General features: G+C 29.7%; 1 protein-coding gene across 3 annotated transcripts in view; it reads left to right on the top strand.

Annotated features, from left to right (window-relative positions):
- Window positions 1-24,859, top strand: part of LOC109603660 (dachshund homolog 2) — a 130,068-nt gene that overhangs the window by 63,190 nt on the left and 42,019 nt on the right. The window lies entirely within an intron of this gene.

Below are 24,859 nucleotides of genomic sequence, written 5' to 3'. Positions count from 1 at the left end.
GAAATTATTATCGGTTATTAATTAAATTATTCGAAACGAACAAATGATATTTTTTAATATCTTCGTTGTGTTAAAAATGGTAAACATTTACAAAATACAAAAATGTTAAATTAGGTTAAGAAACAAAATGGTATGAATTTCAGAAAATTATCATTGATGTAATCTAATTTAACAACTTGTGCGAAAAAATTATAGGTGGCAGCACGTTATCACGTCATGAATTAGACAACCGTGTTTGCAAATACAACCATAAAGTCTTACTGAAAACATCAGAAATAAACCAATGTGTGCACAATGATGTATCTTAAGAATGCGACTTGTGCAAAAAGAATCCACAGTAATAAGTAATAAAAGTTAAGAACAATTTATGATATTATTATTGGTTTTAAAAGGCCAATAAACATATTTAGCACAAAGTAGAGGATACGTGATGTAAATAAACGATGTGAGTCAGAACGAGGGACTTAATAGAGGCAGAAAATTCGCGGAATAAGCAGTAAAACTAAATACACAGACACACAGTGAGCGAAAGATATAAGTAATAAAAGTTCGCGCATTTCAGCATTTAGCCCGGAACATTAAGGGAAGGTCGGACATAAAGGCGAATTATAAAAGTAGCAATAAATAAAAATTTTAAGTATTTAATATCGTAAATTTATGGATGCGCCAATAATAGCGGGCCGACTGTCATCGTGTTTTTTGCGCTGGGAAAATGCAGAGGCCGGCATTAAATGAGCAATGTTAATGCCGAATGCACCGACGGTGAGCGGCATAAAGAATATAAACGCTAATAGCAACATTGGCTGTAAACTTTTTAATGGCCGTCACGCTGCCAACTCTTCTCCACTCGCCCTCGCCCCCTCCGCCACACCACCGTCACGTTCTACGCGGGGTTACATTGTTTTAATAATCATTTTAACCCCTCAACACACGACTTTTGCCTGCCGATATACAGACAATGTTAAAAATCAAACTACTGACGTTATGTTACATAAAAATTTTGTGGCTTTAAGGACATTGGAGGACGTTGGATTAGTTAATACATACATAATTGTCTGTGTAACCAATAGTAGATGGCAGCACTCTTAAACCGCAAGAATTAGACAATAATGTTTACACATACGAGTTGAAGGTAAAAACTCTAAAATTGTATATTATAATTTACAGTTAAAACATTAAAAGAAAACAGATACACGCAATAAGAAATTGACATAAAAATGAAAATTTTGTGAATAATTGTGTGCACATTAAACAGTCGTTAATTCCGAAAGTAACTCGCATATTCTCATATCATTAAGAAACGTATTCGCCTTTAACAGTTCCCATAAAACATTCACATCATGACATTACAATATGCATATTAAAATTGATTGATGCCCATCAAATAAAATAGATAAATGAACGGTGAAAGAAAACGGAGCTCATCAACTTAAATTGTTTCTACGGCACGATTATTTCGCTCGATTTCGATACGAGAACAAATTAATTTTAGTTCTTTATCGTATTATTGATTGTTAGCACTAAAAATGTTGCGTTCAAACAACACGGACGGATCGTGTTGTTTCCACCGCACATTTGCATTTAATATTAGTATCCTGAAAATGAATTCTGAGAAGTTGTTGAAAGGAAGAGCAACATTAAAAAGAAAAAGCCTGATTTATATCATAACGACATCCGTCGCCCGTCCGATAATCTACATAATCGTCGTACGTAAACGTTTGTTGAAATGCATTCGAGACATAATGTCGGCCCATTGAATACATTTCGATCCGACGAAACGTAAAGGAGACGAGACAACCAGAGATCTGGATAGATATCGATGGTGGTTGATCCGGCCCGGAGGAACAATTACGAATGTTTTCGATACGGTAGACGCGGCCAACCTGTGGCGGATCAATTTCGACTAATTTACGATGGCTAAGTGTGAGTCTGGTCCGTTTTACATTATTCATGTGTGTGTCGGAAACCGTCGGTATCGCGTACCAAATTATTTATGGATGCCGGGACCTATTTTACGTGATATACCTTTGTTTAAACTCTTAACCCATCTGCTAAATTAATAATACTAATATCGAAGGAAAAAAGTAGGGCCTGGTACATATTAAATTATTAATTATTTTAAGGTTCTTAATCTACTCGATAATAGATGGCAGCACGTTAAGGCAACAAGAATTAGACAACTATGTTTGCACATTCATTCATTTTTCAATGAAATTTACTTAAGAACAGTTTTTATATGTATACAAGTTGTTAAGAAACTCTGAGAAAACACGTCGTTATATTTTATAATCATTAGTTTAGGAATAATAACTGTTGTATTTAATTTTTATGGGCATAAACTTAAAAATACATGAATTATAATGTAAAAATAATTGGGTTAATGCAGGTAGGCATTTTCGGGTTGAAATGTTATAAATTATTTAAAAATAATGAACGTAATCACTTAGCTGGAAATCGATGATTGCAGATGCAAATTGTCATCGATCCCGGGAACAAACAAATTTTCGTCCGTCTAATTAGCACGAGAAATATTATAAGGTCGTTATTAATGTTGTAACGATATAAAATTACCTTTAATAAGAAGCGAAAACGATTTTATAGCGCGCGTAATTGCGTTGCATGCGAACGACGTTACAAAATGATTCCGAATGTAAATGAAGACGTTTCCAGAGTAACGATCGCATTCAAACGGCAATTTTAATCAGCCAGTATTACATCCCGATGTGGAAACGGGCAATAATTCGCCGGTGCACCAAGGCACACACACACACACTCGGGTCCAGATCCAGATCGGCGGCGACGATAGCGAAGATTTTATCAGCGACAAGATGCAAGAAGGAGTGTGTCCACCACACATGAACCGGCCGTTCGCGAACGGGAACGGGGACACGATCGCACAAATTCAGATACATTTTTCCACTTTTCCACACGATAAACCACTACCACTTAAAATTATCGCCGCGCACAATCTACACTTACATCCAGATATCGATGTTAACTCGCGGCCATTGTTTCCATCGGGTTATTGAAATGTTATACTGTTCAGCTACTGAAATCTCTCGCCGTACAACGCTAATTATGGTTTAATGTTGTTTTGTTCTTATTGATCTATAACACACTAATGGTCGAAAAATTAGTTTAAAAATATAGAATATTCTCTATAAAAAATAAAGAACAAAAATATATATTTTATATTCTTATTAAAGCAGTTTATTATCTATACTTAATCTACTGGATAATAGATGGCAGCACGTGGTCATGACAAGAGTTAGACAACTCCGTTTTCACATAATATAAATCACAGAACACTCAAAAAGTACCAACCTCCCACTAAAAATGGGATGAAAAATTGATTTGTAGTGTTTAATTTATTCAATAGATGTCAGCTTTACAGTTTCTTGTAGTTGACATTTGACAAATATGGCGGAAATAATTTCAAATTCAAATTAATTTGTATATAATTACTAGGTGTTCTGAGTAAAACCAGAAATAAACTATGAAATTGAAACTTTTTTTATAAATTATTTATTGTACATTATAACAAAATACATCATTTTTCTTAAGAATTATATACAACAAGAATAAATACAAATACAACAAAATAAATACAAATATAACAAAATTTATCCCATTATTATTATTAGAAGAATTTAAACTACTTTAGAAAGGAAGATCATAATGTGAATTAATTGAATGACTGTAATAGTGGTTAACTGAACCATTGGAATTGTGGGAGTGATTACTTAATAAAAGGGAATTCATACTTTTCAACAAAATATCTGAGTGGTTTATAATATTCTGATTAGAAATAGAAGAACTCGATGAAGAGATAGGGGAAAGACTACAAAATTTATCCTACAAGTCAATAAAGGATTATAAGAAATAACTTATCTAAAATTAAAAATTCATTTGTCAAAAAATGCACCAAAAAAAATAACCATTACCAATTGTCATACCAACATTATAAACAACATATCAATTTTAGAAAGCGATTGGTCTTGTCGTGGTTGTAGTGGATTTACTCCAATAAGTGGTATGGTACCGTTTATTGATACCATTTCTGTATAAACAAAACTAAAGAACGATAACCATTATTTTTTGGCGAATTTCATTTGGCATTGTCGCCAATCTTATTTATTTTTTGTCTTACCAACTTCAGAAAAATAACTTGACTAAATATACTACATTCTTATTCATTTGCCCCTTCATGATGTGAATACAAAAAGATTTCTCAAGAAAATTAAGCTTTTGCAGAATATAAAATTGATGGTTGGATTTATCTAAAAATAAAACAGAAACACACACAGTTCGTCGGTTTCTTTTAATATTTCCCCGGCAATTACAGTGATTCGAGCATCGTGGTATAAGTCCTCGGACCCGCATGAACAACAAACAGCACTGAAACGCTATCGGAACCATAAAGTTTAAGTACCAGGTAAAGCTCTTTGGGCTCGGTCGGTTCGAGTGCGAAACACGCGGACAATATCTGGTGTACGATGGGTTCTTGCACAGAGTTTATGTGTCGCGGCCACGAAACCGTAGATCGGTGCGCGCGTGCTGGTTCAAATGTCCCGACATTCGCCCCCCTGAAATGCACATCATCGCCATTACTTCGATTATTGTTGTTTCGTTGAAATTGTTGCCGATTAGATTCTATTAGTTGTGTTACGGAGAAGGCACGTTAATCGAACGAAATCGGTCTGTTCGTTTTATTCAAATTGTGGAGATTCTTCGTTGCGATAGAAATGACTGTTTTCCTGCACAAAAAGCCCAGTCATTTGTCGATACATAATTAAATAATTAATCAAAATGCCAAGCTGGTTTAATATTAATCGACCTCGTGTTTTATTGTTATACACTTACATTACTATGCTAATTATTCGTTATAATTTCAACGGATTGCGATCAACAGAACTACACGGAAGTTCGTTTGTACGCAAAACACATTTGTTATTATCTTCTTTTGTGATTATGATCGTCTTTCTGTTGCTCTCCGTGTCTGTTTGTCTATCAAGGTAATTAGTGTGAGTTGTGATTAGTGATGATTGAAACGAATTAAAATCGTTATAAATTTAGAAATGTTAAAGACCATCAAGACAAGTCGTAGATGCCGAATTAGCATAACCAACACAGAGAAGAAGTAAGAGGTTAGAGAAGAGAAGAGAAGAGAAGAGAATAAGTTTTCGCATCGAGTGGGTACAAGCTCAGTAAGTAAGGAGCGATTAAATAAGATCCTGATCAGCCCCAGGGCGGCCGCGGCCGCGGTCGCTAATATTTATTTTTGCCGCGGCCCGATAAATAATATAGATGTAGAATGGTCAAGATTGGATGTCGTGTTGTGTTTTTGCTTTTTAATCGGTAGCTGGAATAATCTTAAGTAGCCACTAGCGACCGTAACCAGTAGACCACTTTATATTGTCCGCCCACGTTGCCCTCTAATATTTATACCACTTCACGTATACCGTGCGTTTCGCCTAATTTTCTCTTACTACTGTTCGACTCGCTAAAAAGGATTAATGGTTCTGGTCGATTGCCGTAAATCAACGGTCAGTTTTTTTAATTAAATTTTTCACGAACTGTGCCCGAGGATGTTGGCATACAGGGACACCAATAAAGGTTTTCTTTTCTGGTGGTTGCCATATTGGGTCACATCGTGAATGGGACGTTATGGATAATGGGACCAATTTAGTAATTTGCGTTCATTTTTACGTTTCCCAACAGTAAATCGACGATTACTTTCAAATTAAATAGCGTTATTAGATTATGGATCCTCCTCTTTTTCAAATTACTTCTTTTCAGAAAATGACCCAAGTAAATTATAGAGTTTTAGGTCTAGGTAACAGTTGTGTGTGAATGTGTGAATGTGTGAATGTGTGAATAAAAACACAAATATAGACAAATAAATAATAACAGGAAGAAGGAGTGAAAAGAATAAACGTTTTTAACTGTAAACGAAAATGGAAAATGGGATTGATAAAAGCCAAAACGAAAGGACAAAATTAAATTAAAATTGTTGGCGAACACTTCCTGGAGTGGAGATTAGATTTGAAAATAGTTAAACGTGGTCCCCAATTAACGAAAACGTTTTCGAGAACGCATCTCGTCGAAATGAAATGAACGGACGGTTTTATGTGCGTATTAAGTCTACTGTCTAGTGAAATTGCAAGATTATTAGCGATTCGACATATGCATAAACACAGTTTAGTGTCGGGATTTTACGATTATCCAGGTACCAGACAGAGAACATTTAAAACAACTATTACGTTTTAACACACTTTGAATTTTAATGGAATATTACTCCGGTATAAATTATATTAAACTGTTTGCGAAAATTTCGTTTCTTTAATGAACAATAAACGCCACGAAAAAAAAAACTAACCGGCTTCATAAAAATATTAATTAATACATTATTTTAAATGTTATAATTATTTTAAATTTAATCGATTTTTTTTAATATTTTAGATTTGTGACTATTTTTTACAATCTAAACGAAAAATATCTAAAATGTATCTAATCTAATATCTTTATTTACATAATTAGAGTAAAAATATTGAGAATTTATAAAAAGTATATACATATATAACATTAAGTTAGGTTAAGTTAGGTTAGGTTAGGTTAGGTTATATATTGATTAAAATATAATAAATATGAACAAAAACTAAGAGAAAATTTAATACAATTTTTGTAAATACATTGTATTGTAATATTGGTGCATAAAAAATAATATTTAATCATGTTAAATCAGTTAGAAACTCCCAAACTTTCATAGTTTATAAAAATCTTTAATTATAAAATGTGTAAATAATTGAAAACCTAAAATTATAGTAAAGACAAATTTATAAAAATAAATATATAATATTATATTATTTTGTAATAAAAATAATAATTTAATTTCATTATTAGATATATTAAATTAAAAAGACAGTTTTTATAAAATTTACCAAAAAAATACTGAGTAATTTTTTATATAATAATGAGATTATTTCTTCGAGTAAAATTAGACATCACTGAAAATATAACATTGAATGATATTATCATTATAATGAAGTATTTACATATATAAATATATTTTTTATTTTTTAGATGTAATAATAATATTTCCCTAGTACAAATTGTATTAAGCAGTTTGCTAAAATTTAATTTCTTTAATGAATAACAAACAGGTTCATTTTCGTCATGTTTACGAAGGATGGAAAAAATCCTCCGTTTAATATTAAATTGTGCTCGTTTAAACTAAGAAACGGAAAACTGGCCCATAAAACATTTCGGAATCGTATAATTTCGAAATATTTATGCGTATTCTCCAATTACGATACAAAAACGATATGTATCAATTAAACGATTATGTTGTCATTACAAATTGCATTTAATGATACAGATGGTATTCATAAGTCAATGTCGAAAGGTGCATTCGCACTTTGGTGCATTTGTGCATTCATTGTTGCTCCTCCTGCCGCTTTGCTATGCCGTTTGAATTTTGTGGAATCGTTTCGAGGAGACGAAGAAACGAATCGATTATCCATCGAACCTCCCAAAACCCAAAAGCAAGGTAACATATTCGTCACAATTAAACAGCATTTGTTGGACGCGTTGGCGAAGAGGTCGAAAAGAAAAGAAAAGAAAAGAAATTTCGATAAACGATCCAATTTGTGGAACAGGTGCCCCCGATGGTTCCAACGGGTCCGATGCGTATATAAATAAAATTTCAACTAATTCGAAACTAATTTCAAATACAATGCCTGCGAGAAACGGGCCTGCCCCCCTCTCGTCCCCCTCTCGTCCCCCGCGATCGATTTCGGGCGATTATTATTTTTCGAGAGCCAACCAATCAATCCGTGGTGTGTTATTACGTTGTACAAAATTGCCGGCCGACATTAACGTAACCCGAAAAAAAACGACCCGGTCTGGGACAGTGAATTAATTTTAACAATGAGATTGTAAATTATACGCTGTACGGAATATTTAATACAATGCTTTAATGAAATGATGTTCGAATTAAAAAAATATGTTTTGTTGTTAATTACTTTTAAGTTGTTTTAAGATGTTTTTAATCACGTAATATGTTATTATTGTATTCCGGCGCTGGATATTGTAATTATATTATCGTTCTTAATGATAGTTCAAAATGCAGAGTCAGAACGATTTCAGAGATTCAATCATACGATAAAAAGAGACAGAAAATCGCCGAGGAATTTAATCAAATACTTAATGTTTCTTACACTTTTTTTACTTCTCCTCTCTCAACGGACTTTCAGAACTCACAAAGCGACGACGTTTTACACGCTATTATTATAAGACAAACCGCTATATTAACATTAACAACAATATTAGTTATATTTTTAATGAGGCCCAACTAAACAATCGGTTTAGAGGTTAATAATCTTATTAGTGTTTTACTGGAAGCGCACAACTAATTTGCTAAATTGAGGCTGCTACTAATTAATCACTAATTATAGTTATTATGTATCAATATAAACATATTTACCTATAATATAATGCATTACAGATTTTCTCGATTAAATTGCCTTAAGAGAAAACTGTGGGAAGAATAAACATTCAAACTTTTTGAAAGTCGTTAAATTTATAAAAATCTTTAAAGCAATAAAAATTGTGGAAAATAAAAATGTTATCTCAAAAATATTAAACATTAATTCATAAATAATATTAATATATTCCTCATACGTTAAGTTGCATATTATAGTCGAATTTGGATAACTAAAAGATCTGATAACTTGAATTAAATTGTCAGACAATAGTATTAATAGCATAATTAATAATTAATTAAATTAATATCTTGATAATTTGTATAAAATATTTGATGCTAAATTCAATGAGTCCGTTCGATGGATTTTGATTACTGATTCACATTATATTCTGCATTTAAGTGATAATTTAAAATGTTAATCTTTTTTTTCAAAACATCTGTGAGAGAATTTTGAAAGACAACAAACAAATTAATATTGCTAAATTTATCGATATACTATGGTCATATAAGTTTCTTTCTAAGGGCTGTTATGGAATATATATGAAATATAGAAGATAGATTAAAGGAAAAAATCTTTCTTTTGATATTAACTTTACTAGCTTCTCTTCAACTAAATAGATGATATAGAGTTTTACATTTATTATTGTTTAAACTCTCTTTATTTTAAGAGAATCCATAAGAAAAATATGATAAACAAAACGGCAAATATACTTAAGATAAATATCCTAAATTCTCCTTTAATTGGTATATTAGAAATATAAAATGATTTTTCAGATAAGTATATGACATTAAAACTTTGAAACATTATGTTATAAATAATTTTTAATAATATTTTATTAATATTTTTTTCTACACTAACTATTTTATTGTAGTTTCTGAGATATGAACAAATACCTCCTTTATTTAGCCACTACATACTTATTTTTATATATTTTTTCTATTATATTATGATTTGAGTTATAGATTTTATACAATATGTTTATTAAGTATTTTGTCATATTCAAATATTTATATAAAAATGATGTAAAATATAAAAGACAGAAAAACGATAATTCAATTTCATTTTATGTTAAATTTATCGACATTCCTTTAACAAATTGGGGTTGTAGAGAACTGTTTTAACATATAGAAAAAGAAAAATATGATAAAAAATATGACAACCATCCTTAAGATGAAAAATCAAATGTCCCAAATACACTTTTAATTGGTAAATTAGAAAAAATATTTTCTAACAGCTATTTAAAAAACTTGTAAATATTTCCCACTTATTTTAATATTATTTTTTTCTACACCTACTTCATTAGTAATTTCTGAGATGTTGTTGAAAACTTCCACTACTTAACTACTCTGTAAGTTTATACTCATTTTGGAGTCTGTTGATAACTTGAAGACTTGATTTAAGGATAGAAGTCTAAATATTTTTCTGTCAATTATTATTCGAGTTATCGAATATTGACAGTATTTATTTTGTAAAACAGATTTTACATTAAAAGGTATAAAATATAAAAAATAAAACAAAATAAAACTTTTCTATAGAATAAAATAAATGCTAAGAGGTATAACAAAAAGGAATAAAGTAGTAAATACTGTCAAGAGAAATAATCAAGTGTGCTAAATGCATCTTTAATTAGTATATTAGAAAGAAAAAATTATTAAATTTTATAGATTTTATTCAATACTAAATAAATGTTATTTTGTTATTTAAAAAAAATTTACTAAGAAATTTGAAAATTGTATCTATTAAACCTTTAAGAATACGAAAGTAATACATTATAATGCAAGAATTTCCGTAACAGTATGTCTCACTTAATTGAACAAAAAAGTAAAAAATTATACAAACCGAAGGAAAATTAATTAAAAAGATAACTTTGCCGGATAACTAGAGTAAAATAAAAATGGTTAAGTCAATAGTTGAGCGCAACAAGCCGGTAACATGAGATTGCTTAACAGTAGCAAGATCTTCTGCCCTATCTTTACATGGTATCGGTTAAAGAATTGGTTTCGTTACAACTTCATTAAATCGCACCGAAAACCCATCTTCATTATCCACAACGTCCAAACAAGAATCTACAAACGACATCATACAGTGTATGGGTAATAATACGCAATTATTAATTTTTACCTCAGTTCTCAGGTCGAAAAAAGCAGAACAGTTTAGGTTTGTTATCGGCTGTTTAGTGCACATTTTCCTCCGCACAAAATTCTCAACATTTCTCGTGGTGGAATTTCGCTTTTGGTCCGCAGATTCGGATCTGTATCGCTCCGACCTCATTAGCGGGTGTCGCATTTACATATAATGCCCCGGATCTATATAGGGGGACGAAACCAGCATCTGTACCATTTATGTTCTTTAATTAAAACGTTACTACTCCTCTCAAGTTTTTTTTCTCTTGCCACCAACAATAATGGTTCACTTTTAATAAATATTCAGTTTGGAAGATACCGAAGTTCAATTCCAATTAGGCCTCGAAGTCAGGAGCAGTAATGAGCAGACCGACTGTGCTCCGTACCGAAATCCCCTGCGCAATTACAAGATTAATTTCTTTTCGGTCCAATAATTCAATTAATTCAGAACTACGTCGGGCAATGTTATGTTAAGTAAACTAATGCAAAGCTTACATTAACTAGTTTTGGAATTAGCGCCCGGCCAAGCCGAGCCAAGAGGGAGGAGGCGGCAAGGCCCTTTGTCTCAAAACTTGATGCCACATTAAATATTACGGATTTCAGCCCTCAATCAATATGTACCGTTCGGGAACTTTATAAAGGTGATCCCCGTAATCAAACTCGAATTAAATAACCATCTCGAAACAACAGCCAACAATGTTAAGGGGAAAACTGGCAAATTAGTCGAGGAGCACAAAAACAATTAGGAGATGAAACGAAAGAAAAGTGTTCGACTTGTATTGGAAGTGGATGGAGTGCGGGAGACCGCATTGGTTCGGTGGTTGGAAAACACGCCCCAACAGGTAGTCAATTACATTCAATGCAGAAATCCTCGCATTTCACCGGAAATCCAATTGAATGCGAATCGCTTTTCACACTCACACATCCGCACTTGTTGCTTCCGTTTCCATTTGCCCCCGCCGTTCTCCCTTTTAACGTTTCGTTTCTCGTTTTGGCCCGGATCGAGATATACAACTGACAAATACTTCGTCATATTTGTTACTATTATTATTATTATTATTGTTGTTGTTGTTATGTTATGGCAAATTTTGATCCGAATCACATTAAGTGCTAAACCGCTTAGTCCCGAATTTGGGTTGGTGGGAAGGGGGATGGAATAAGGCCCGGAGCTGTAGCAAGACCAACAGTCGAGATTCGCAGGATGGCAAACAAACCTGAGGCACTAACAGTCGACCAAATAACTCGTCGTGATAATCAAATCGGCTGTAAAAGATTTTTTATGTGTTTCTATTTTTGGCAAATGTTATCGGATCATGTCAGTCATTAAGATTAATATATTTGCACGCAATCAGATATAATATGAATATAAAAATGAGTTTGGTAAATAAATGAAACATACGACTAATAATGTGAACAAACAAGGAACAATTGATAAAATAACGAGTTGACAGCCACCGTGAGGCACATAACGAATCGTTTAGCCCAATATCAGTCCCATATGTTCAATTTCAGTCCATTTCCAGAACCATCAATACGCTCAATATGTAACAATATATTTGTATTGCTGATTTGCACTTAAACATGTTGTTTTAGTATCCAAATGGTGTCAATAAGAAGACAATTTGGAGTCTAGTTGGTGGCGGTGGAGAATCCGCAGGAGAGAGAAAAGTTTCCAAATTTAATACATCAGACCAAGTCCGGATTATGCTCGGTAATAAAATTTAAAACCATTATAATTATAAAATATAACAACATTCCGGTGCGGAACATTTTCATATTAAACGGAAAAAGTCGCGTTGACGGCAGTTATTTAATACGAAAATTCAATTTAAATATTAAAACTTTAGTTTCAGAAATTAATTTCGTCGGTGGCGTCGGCAGCGGAAAAATCTAATTATGATTCGAGTGCGGGATATCAATTACATGTAATGTCGCCATTAACTAAATTATTCACATTTAATTGGCTCTACTCATCAAAAAGTTGCCGGAGTTGGCGACTTCTGTTACAAATTATAAAATATTCAGGAATCTCTTGGCGGGCGAGAGGCCCTCATTTCTTTTTAGTGTTATGCGACCATATTGTAGCTTTCTTAACCTTAGAGGGACGGCCTATCCAATATTCCGGGCCCCAAAACTTTCCGCGGGGGGATGATGATGTCGAGTTGCAGGGCCGTACGCCTTCACTTTTCTGTTCTTTCACACTAATAGCCGGCTTTCCGTTTCCTAAATCACTTGACAAATATTTATTTCCTGTGGGAACTTTAACTTGGTCCTTTGTTCTTAAATGTATACCATAAAATACAATATGTTATAAAATTTTTGATCAGAGACCAACTTAATTTTTTTTTACATATTTTTTGTACGCTTGTCAATTAAAATAAATAATTTAATAGCAATATAATAATTTAAACAGCAATATAAAAGCACAAATCGTACTTTACAAGGATGCCAATTTGATTATGGGTATTTCCATAGAAGCAATACCAAGGAGTATAAACTCCAACTAAAAATTGATGAAAAATTGATTTGTAGTGTTTAATTTATTCAATAGATGTCAGCTTTACAGTTTCCTGTATTTGACATATGATAAAAATGGTGGGAATAATTCAAATTAATTTGTATATAATTATTAGGTGTTCTGAGTATTTCCAGAAATAAAAAAAATATGAAATTGATTTTTATTATGTACATTATAACAAACTACATCAGTTTTCTTAAGAACTATATACAGCAAAAATAAATACAAATACAACATAACAAAATTTAACCCATTGTTATTATTAGAAGAACTTAAACTACTTGAGAAAGGAAGATCATAATTTAAACTAACTGATTAACTGCACTATTGGAATTGTGAGAGTGATTACTTAGTAGAAGGAAATTCAAACTTTTCAACAAAATATTTGAGTGAATTATAATATTCTGATTACAAATAGAAGCACTCGATTTAGAGATAGGGGAAAGACTACAAAATTTAACCTATTAACATAATTTTCAACAGTGGAATTATTAGAAGAAGTATTATAATGGAACTGTTTTGGTTTAATATTGTGAAATTTTCTTTTTATAATATACCATACCATACTAAATTTAATTTGGAAGCAGGCTTAAAAAATTATTTTTAAAATTACGATTGTGCTAGCTATAAATTTTGATAAAATAACCTGATAAATTTTGGTTGAATTTTATAAAATTATAAAATTAAATCACAGAAAAATTATAAATATTACAGAAAAAAATTGTCTATTCTAATAAAACTACCTTACTTTGTAATTAGTTGGAATCTAACATGTCTATTTTGTCTATATCTAAAAAGAACAAAATTATATATTTATTAAAGCAGTTTATTATCTATACTTAGTCTATTGGATAATAGATGGCAGCACTTAGCTATGACAAGAGTTAGGCAACACCGTGTTTACATAATAACACTGGATGTGAATCAGATAACACTCAAGAAGTACCAACCTCTTACTAAAAATGGGAAACAATACTGGATGAAAAATTGATTTGTAGTGTTTAATTTATTCAATAGATGTCAGTTTTACAGTTTTCTGTATTTAACATTTATCAAAAATGCCGGGAATAATTTCAAATTCAAATTAATTTGTATATAATTACTAAGTGTTCTGAGTAATACCAGAAATAAAAAAAACTATGAAATTGAAACATTTTTATTATAAATTATTTATTGTACATTATAATCTACAAAATAACTTTAATTTACAGTTAAGATAAAGAATATTAATATATAAACAATCTTATTCAAATTTTAGGTTATTTTATTTCTAATATGGTTGTAATTTAAAATATACATATATGAACTGAATTATTAAATTATAAAACATAAAATACATTTACCATTTTATTTAGATTATAAGAAATAACTTACCTAAAACTAAAAATTCAAACCATTTAGTTAAATAACCATTACCAAGTGTCATACCAACATTATAAACAATATGTCAATTTTAGAAAACGAGTGCAACGGGAACATTCGACTGTTTACATTTGGTCCTATCCACTTGCTCCTCATGCGTATTTCCTTTAGTTTAATTGAAAAAATCGACACAAGAGTAAATGAGTAATGAATGTTTATAAAAGTAGCATCGTGCATCTGTTTTCCGTCTGACCCTTCGCAAGTTTAAGTAGTTAAGGAAGCCGTAATTCATATCATTAAAAAAAATCGTATAATTTAATAATGTTCTAGATATGGGAATATTATGATAATCTCGGACTCGTAGTTATAATTACGCATTATGCAGTGTAATTGTGGTTTATATGGCAGGAAAAAAACCCCTTTCATATTTATTTATTGTTATTGCTTCTGCGCTGGTAGCTGTAAGTAGCAAAAGATGGAATGGAAAAAAACATTCGAGTGCGTATCTGGATGGCGAGGTGTAAAAGAAAAAGGCCCGGAGATTATCGTGTTCCGGCGAGGGTGATAAGAGACAGGGTGAATAAAAAATAAGCCCGTTACTAATATCGCGAGCCGCAATTATAGTAAATTGCGTACGCCGTGCGGATTTTTACTGTCTACGGCGATATTATTTTTTATTTTATTGCTAATTGGTCGGTAACCGTTTTGTAATTTCGGAAATTAAGCCACCGGCCCTCCCCGTTCGAATAAAAAGTTTGCCAATTTCGGGAATTTTTCATCAGTTATTAATTTTTATCGTGCCCTTTCATTGTGCGCGTCATTAAGCCATCACGGCACGGAGAAATTGAATCAGTTGGTTTTTTTACAATAGCAGCGTCTCGGTGTGCGATTAGGAAGAGCGCATTTGAATGTGGCAATTAAACTCAGAAGATTACGTTGTGTTTGATGGCTGAAACAATGTGCTGAGAGGAAGAACGAGGCTCATTATGCATGTAAAAATATGATTATATGCGAATGTGTGGATGTGTGGATGTGCGGATGAAAATCCAGCGGTTTTTCCGTACGGCACGTCGTTGTTTAACTCCTTTGTGAATGATAAAAATAAAGAAAAATATGCGGATGTACGGAATATAAAACTTTTACAAAGTATAAAATATGTATTTAAATTGTTTTCTTTGTTCGTATTTTTATTCCCAACTCATATAAAACAAATTTCCCCATAATAACTAAGTCACACGAAGGCATAAAATTTACGTTATAAAGTAGTTTGTTGGGGCAATATGAAACGTACATAGTTACATATGCAAATTGGATCCCTTCTAACTTATTGTACACATCTCATAAAGATACGTAACGTTACGTTCGTTGCAAAGCCTCCACTTCTCTCCTCCGCCATCTCCTCACCCCGTTTTATATCATGCGATGCTCCAACACAAACCCAATCTACTTACTCATTATTACTTTTTTTTTTTTGCTCTCTCTGCCTTTCACCCCCTGACAAAAAGATACACATCTTCGATAGTCCCACCCTCGCGCCAGCTTTACACACTTATTTTATATGTGTGTGTGTGTGTGTGTGTGTGGATGTGCGGATCAAATAAAGGTTTATTATTATTGGACTGTGCCTTTTTTAAAACGCAATTTCCCTCTGTCGGCTTTTATGCGTAATATCTCAGAACATAACTAGAGGAAAAGATTTATCCCGACTCAGTCGCTACAATATTTTTCTTTAATCGACTTTAAGAACTGCGTATTGCTATTGCGCGCCCAGCCCGCCAATTTGAATAATAAACAGAGCAAGTGTATACCTGAGCAAATTTCATTTTAATGGAATAATCATTTGTGCAAATATTTGAATGTTTTTTGATATTGAAATGCAAAGCTCATTTCTTATTTCCCCCGGACGGCTGTGTACACAGCATTCATGGAAATTTAATCAAAAAATTATGAAACACCGGCGGCGTCGGCGGCGTCGGCGGCGGCGGCTCCGGGAAAAAACGTGCGAGCGCGAGACGCGTGATCGATGAGCGCGGAGTTCTTTAAAAATAACGCCGCCGTCCCCCACTTAAATATTCACTGCACAATTGGATTAGACGGGGAGGACCCGAAAAAAGAGAACGGTCGACCCGTCCCGTATTCAAATCCACTAAACATTGTAACACAGAGAAAAATAACTTTTTCAATTTCTGACTTTTCTTTTCGTCGCTGCCGCCCCAATTTTTCTCTCCGTGCTTTTATTATGAATTTTAAATGGCCGTTTAAACGCTGGTTCTTTTGTCGAACGTCCGCAATCGGTGCTTTTTCATGAACTGGATGCTATTATTTAGTTTCGTTTGTCAAAAGAACAATTATTTTTGTAAATTATTAATTTATTAACTCTAGTATCAAATTTTATTAATAACGCCATCAAATTATTAAGTGTTTTTTACTAAAAAAATAAAGTATAAAAAAATTATAGTAAAATATTAATAATTATTTAATAAGAAACATATAAACAAAAAAGTAAGTATGAATTTTAAGATTAAGACTTAAAAAAGTCCATGTATTTATTCACTTTTCAAAAAGCACCAACATATATAAAGATGTTGTTTTATTCCATAGAAACGTTTTATAGAAAAAATAAATAAGTAAATAAATAAAAAATATTAAAAAAACGTTATTTTCCACTAAATTATATTTAACAATCATTTATTGGTATATTTTTATAATTTTAAATATTATTTAAATTTTATAAGCAAAGATATCTTATAAAACATTAACGTTTATTCAGAATTTCCAAATATCAATATAGAGATATCGAAATAAGTTTCACTTTTCATCGAAAAATAAATATTACGGAAACTGGGTAAGAAGTGAAACCAACATCAGCATTTTAAAAATACTATGATTTTTTATATGTATAACAAAGGAAGAAATATTTATAGATTCCTTTTTTATCGACATGAACCTTAAATCAAGTTAAATCCTGTGTATGTGATTTTAAATGATTTTTGCTTAGTTAAAAAGCAGGATATATGAACAAATTTTTACATTTATTTTGATATTGGATTATTTTAAAAAACATCATGTAAATTGTTAATTAACGTAGAAAACATGCTGTATATTGACATTCACAAAGATATTGGTTTATTATATAAAAATGTTTCAGAGGCTAATTAATACATTAAAATACAATTATGTATCCTTCAGTTTCAGTATCAGAGTTGAAGCGATAAAATTATGTATTTGAAGTAAAAAATAGTTGCATTTTTCATTTACTCATCTATTTATTTTTTCATATTATTAAATCTCATTTTTGAGTACACAGAATTGAGTACAGCAATAAAGCAAGTTGGAATTTTGAGGAGGGAAATGTAAGTCATCATTTTAACATAAAACATTATACATTTGAAGATTATTATTATTTGTATATTTCTTCTTTACCGACACGAATGTCAAATTCAATTATATAATATATAATTAATAATATAAAGGATCATATTTCATTTCAATCAGTTTATTTTTTAAGTATACTACAATAAAATACTGTAATAATCTATGTTTAAATTTTGTTGAAATTTTGTGGAGTCATCATTTTAAAAGATAATATTTCATCTCAATCACTATATTTTATTTTTAAAATATATTTGTATATGTTTAACAAAGGAAGAAATATTTATAGATTTCTTTTTTACCGATATCAAGTTAAATCTTAAATATGTGATTTCAAATTATTTTTGCTTAGTTTAATTTATCAAATAATAATGGTGTAATAATTTATGAAACATGAAGCAGCATATATATACAAATTTTTACATTTATTTTGATACTGATTACTTAAAAAAACATCATGTAAATTGTTCATTAACATAGAAACCATTGAAGAATAGGAATATTAAGCTAGTGATTCTAATAATATTTCAAACAATATTCCTTAAAAAAAATAACTATATTAACATGAATGATAAAAAATCGCATTGGTTTAAACAGAAGAAAAATAAGTTTATAAATTTCAGCCACTCTCTTTCAAGTATACTTCTTGTTACCGACCATGGTGGTATGGTGTATCGGGTAATGTTAAACTAATGATAATGTCATATTTTTTTAATAATCTGAATTTTTATTCAAATAATAATATACAAAAAGAAGATAAGAAATAGGTATATATAAGAAGATAAGAAATAAGTATATATAATAATTTCATGAAATTATTTTTTTTATTTCTAATATAATTTTAGCAAAATAATGTACAGGGTGTTATAAAAATGAGTACCGAAAATTTAATCATTCGTTGAAAGCAATAACTTTCTCAAATACATTTTTTTCGAAAAATCAATATTTTGAATATTTTTTATATTTATTTTTTTTTTTTTTTTTGATTTTGTAAAGTGAAATTGACATCAGTACTTTAAAAACACTATAATTTTATATATATTTCACAAAGGAAGAATTATTTACAGATTTCTTTTTACCGACATGAACCTGAAATCAAGTTAAATCTTAAATATGTGATGTCAAATGACTTTGACTTAGTGAAATTTATAAAATAATAATGGTGTATTAATTTATAAAACATAAAACAACATATATGGACAAATTTTTACATTTATTTTGATACTGATTACTTAAAAAAACATCATATAAATTGTTCATTAACATAGAAAACATTGAAGAATAAAAATAGTAAGCTAGTGATTTTAATAATATATTAAACAATATTCCTTAAAAAAAATGCATTAAAATGATAAAAAATCACTTTTGTTTAAACAGAAGAAAAATAAGATTACAATTTTCAGCTTACTCTCTTTCAAGTATACTTCAAACATTAGTTAATAGTGTGGTTCCTAGATTTCTTGTTATCGATTATAATATGGTGTAAAAGGGTAATGTTAAATTAATGATAATGACATGTAATTTTTTAATAATCTGAATTTTTATTCAAATAATAAAATATAAAAAGACGAAGATAAAAAATAACTATATATATTAATTCCATGAAAGTATGATTTTTTATTTCTAATATAATTTTAATAAAACAATATACAGGGTGTTACAGAAATTCGTTAAAAGCAATAACTTTCTTAAACACATTTTTTTTTTTCGAAAAATCCATATTTTGATATTTTTTTCCTTTTCCCTACTCCTCACTGGAGTCGAAAAGTGTGTAAAAATATGACATTGAAAACAATTGTTTGCAGATATTACATTTTTGTACCCTTCCTGACTTCAAATCATAGACACTTGATTTTCGATCGACTTAATACTCCAATGGTGAGTAGTGAAAAACAATATATATATATATATATATATATATATATATCTCAAACACACTTATTATTTAAATACTGCAAGGAGGAACACTTATAAGATGACGTAACAACATAACATCATAATTTGTGGGTTTATGTTTGACAACAAAAGAAGAATTATTTGTAGATTTCTTCTTTACCCAAACTAATGATAAATTCCAATAACACCTTCCGTAATGTACGAATCTAGTTATCAATCACTTGTTTGATTTTGACTGTCAAGTTCTATTTTACCTTCAACAATTTTGAAATCTTTCAGTCATATTAGTAAAAATAATTAACATAAATCGCTGGTTCGCACTCCTGAATAAGATGATGAATGTTTCGCGGTGCGGCCATTAAAGAAATTGAGCCGTCTGGCGATACCGGGTGGTTTTTCCATTAGCCGGTGGTGCACAACTTGAAAAGGAGGGCCGTAACGAAATAATGAAAGAATGATAATGTAAAAATTTCGCTTTGCTTCCGCGCGCCGAATTAGCGGGCCCCATAAACTTTTCAATGGGAGAAGTAAATCTTTATCAAACGGATTGCAGATGATAAATGGATCCGATTCGGATCTTGGTTCTTGCTCGTTCGTATGAATCAATTTCGTACTGTTTAAAGAGAAAAACGATGTCGGAACTTAATTATTTCGGTATAAATCAACCCCCTGCAAGGCCTTGCTCGGCTGACAAGCGTTATTGTGAAATAGTGTGCGTTTGTGGAGGGTGAATGAATACGTTGCACTTTTTATTTTTATCTGTTACTGTTTTACGATTGTTTGGTGCTGAGGAATCCTCACCTCTAAAACATCACGAGTGAAACGAAAGAAACGAGTTACAAGATTGATATTCGATTTATCGCAGCAATTACGATTGAAATCGACAAATGTTTATCTTACGAATTCAAAAGCTTTTAATGTGTTACATTTTGCATCTGATAAGGGTACAATCAATTCAAAGCAGGTAACGACCAATAAAAAACATAAATACACAGTCATACATTGTTGCCAATAACTAAATAATATCACAAAATATATATTTTTCTACCACTATGTTTTTCTTTTATTTATTTTTTATTTAATTTGTTCATTATTGAGTTACTTAACTTTTTTTCTTATTTTTAATAATATAAAGGATAATATTTCATTTTAATCGTGTATATAGTATACGTCTATAAAAGACACTAATAATCGACGTTCAAATTTTGTAAAATGAAACTGACATCAACATTTTAAAGATACGTTTTTACCTACATGAAACTAAAATCAAACTAAATCTTAAATATATGATTTCAAATGATTTTTGCTTAGATAAATTTATGAAATAATAATAATGTATTAATTTATAAAACATAAAATAGCATAATACTAATCAAAGTTGGAATTTTGTGGAGGAAAATGTACGTTATAATTTTAGACATTTGAAAATGTCAAATTCATTTATATAATATATAATTAATAATATAAAAAATAATATCTCATCTCAATCAGTTTATTTTTCAAGTATACTATAATAAAATACAGTAATAATCTATATTTATCTTGTATATGTTTAACAGAGGAAGAATTATTTATAGATTTCATTTTTATTGACATGAACCTTAAATCAAGTTTAATCGTAAATATGTGGTTTCAAATGACTTTTGCTTAGTTAAATTTATGAAATAATAATGGTGTATCAATTTATTAAACATGAAGCAGCACTTATGAACAAATTTTTACATTTATTTTGATATTGAATTACTTAAAACAATATATAACATCATGTAAATTGTTTATTAACACAGAAACATTTAAGAATATGAATAATAAGCTGGTGATAATAATAATTTAAACAATATTCCTTAAAAAAAATAACTACATTAATTAACATGAGTGATATTGTTTTATTTATTTAATTTGTTTATTAATGTCTTACTTAACTTTATTTCTTATTTTTAATAATATAAAGGATAATATATATATTTTTATTTTTTTTTACTTTTGTAAAGTGAAATTGACATAAGCATTTTAAAAACACTATGATTGTTATGTTTAACAAAGGAAGAATTATTTGTAGATTTCTTTTTTACCGACATGAACTTTTATTTCTTATTGAGTTACTTAAATTTCTTTCTGTTTTTTTATTTAAGTTGTCTTTTAAATGACAATTAATTTATTTAGTGCGTGTTCTTCTTTGTAGGATATGTATTAACATTTTTAAACTAATTTAATTATATTTGGTTTATTTCTTTTATTTTTTTTCTGTATTTATATTCTGCCTAAATATTTTTGCTTTATGCTTTTAATAAACTGCTTTAAATTATTTAACATTATTAGGATTTCGTGAAAAGATGTATTTACGTAAAAAGCAGTGATTTACGCAGTGCAAAATGATTTGATAAAGCGAGGCAACATCGCGCCGATATTCCATTAGCGTCGGACGCGCTTTTAATGTGAAATATCAACTATTGACAGTGCTGTTTTCTTATCTCGTTCGTATGTTGCCGTGACTGGAAACATTGATTTAATACGCGGCTCGCGCTTGTTCCAACGTTCATTTTCTATCGCCCGAATTATTCACTCCTATCCGATGGCATTCCATTTATTCCATTGCGTTGTTTGCGCATTTTTCCTTTTTTCACTTTTTCGCGAAAGCTTCCTGGTCGAACTATTTCACGTTTGGTTTTATCTTAAATTGTTGCACTTTCGATAGGGAGGTTAATGGAGTAGCTCTAATGGATTGGAGATTGCGGGGAAGGCTCAGGACTGAAGTCGCGGAAAGAATTACAATCGTTTGAGCGAAACAACGAAGTAAACGTAATGAATTCCTGTAAATGGGAAAGTTTTATCTGAATCTCGCGATAATGATCGGGTTTTTGCATAATATTTTGCGGCCTTTGTCGGCGCGTACGTTTCCCATGAGTGGCGGAGTGCCATCCAGTCGGTACCATTCGAATCCATCCAATTAACCGGACACCGTGTGTGGAAAACCGTGTCGCACAAATATCACCGTTTAGTGCGAAACGGTGAGTTTCTCATAATGCGGTGTTTAATTGATTTACAGTACACGATGACGATTACGCAGGTGCCGAGCTGATGATAAAACAGATCGCCGTGAGCAGATGTAGCCGTGTAATTGCCGTATACATTTCGGGGGTTTAACGTTTCGTATCAATTACGGATTCGCGCATTTGATGTCGTTATTTATCTCCAATTATGCGATGGTCCCGAATGGTTTTTGCAATTAGCGCCCGGCGTACGTGTGCCCCCTCCTTAGTATTAAACAACTGGCGTTCCATCATCTTCAACTAGTCTTCGATTAGCAAGAAATCGGAAATTCTCAAAACTGGGTTAATTCACTTTTTATAATTCCATATTATATATGCAGTGCTAAAATTTGTTACAAACTTTAATAGGATGTATTATAGCCTAAAATATGAATGACAATAAAAAATGATTGGATAAAAAATAATCCTCTATATCACATGTTCAATAAGCTTTTTTGTCATATTTTGGACCATACTTTATCCCTTTGAAATTTGTGACATATTTGTGTATATATTTTCGTTTGAAATTTTGATGTCTCATTAAATTTTGTAATTTCTTTGTAAAATTAAAAAATCTTCATATTATTTAAGTAAAAAGTATGTAATTAAATTTAGTTTTGTTTAAAAACTTTCGGAGTTTATAAATATTTTACAAATTTAATTTATTAATAGAAATGTTTATTAATTAGTTTTTTTTTCTAACAAAAATTTATATGTTTTGATTTTTTAATAAAATCAGTATATTCTTAACTTAAAATCCAGTTGTTGATATTTTCTAGTTTTATAAAATTTTGAAAGAATTTTGTTATTTTCCATGGAGACCCCTATATATTTTTGGATTTGTAAATTCTACATATAATTGTAAATAAAATAGTTTTTGAGTTATTTTTTTACCAAAAATTTTGACATGGTCTAACTAAAATATATGTAAAGCCACCAATTTTGATGATGAAACGTTCATTTTTGTTATACACGTTATTAGTTAACGAAGAAAGAAAATCATAAATTTTATACGGACAGTTTAATTTTGTGCATCTTAAAACGTCAATAATTTTATTATTTGCTATGGAACACTATGTATGTTTTAGCATACTTAAATTGTATATTAAAATACCTTCAAGTCAAGTTATAATTTTCTATACATTTTTAACCATAAGTTATGTGAATCACCCTGTATATAAAAATAATTAAATTGACTAAAAATTAAATTAATTGATACATATTTTTACATTAGCCTTATAATTTTTGATAATTTAATGTATTTTTATAAGTAGAAAATCTAATTGTAAGAATTCTTATTTTATTTAAAATTTTTAAGTTGTACCACTTTAAATATTAAAAAAATAATAATAACTGATCAAAAAGTATATTGAATATTAAATATTTTTTGCTTTTATTTACTTTTTCTATCTAAATTTTATTTTATGATTTTACAATAATATTTAAATTTTTAAGTTTAAAGAAATATAAATTTAAAAAATATAATTAATTTATTTAATTAAATAGTAAATTAAATACAAAATATTTTTATAATATAATATATTACATTTTGTACATCTTAAAACATCAATAACTTTATCATTTTCTATGGAACACCATGTATATTTTAGGATAATTAAATTCTAAATTATTTTAGAACACCTTCAAGTCAAGTTATAATTTTATAACTAAGTTAAATAAATCACACTGTATATAAAAATAAATTAAATTGATCAACAATTATTTTTTATATTAGACTTACATTATTCGATAATATAATTAAATTAATAATTTATAATTTTAATAAAATTTAATAATTTATAAATATAAAATCTAATTGTAAGAATTCTTATTCTTATAAGTCTTTAAGTTTTGTCATTTTAAATATTAAAAATAATAACTGGTAAAATAATATATTAAATATTAAATTACTTTATTAGTATTATTTACTTTTTCTAATTAAATTCTTGATATTTTATGATCTTACAATAGATATTTCAGTGAATTTTGATTAAAATATTTTTTTTTAATTAAAAAGTAAATTAAATACAAATATTTTTCATATAATATTTTTAAAAATATACATTTATAGTC

This window comes from Aethina tumida, chromosome 7 (assembly GCF_024364675.1).
Source record: "Aethina tumida isolate Nest 87 chromosome 7, icAetTumi1.1, whole genome shotgun sequence".
Classification (NCBI taxonomy): Eukaryota; Metazoa; Arthropoda; class Insecta; order Coleoptera; family Nitidulidae; genus Aethina; species Aethina tumida.
The sequence above is the reverse complement of the archived record's forward strand: the minus strand, read 5'-3'. Positions and strand labels throughout refer to the sequence as shown.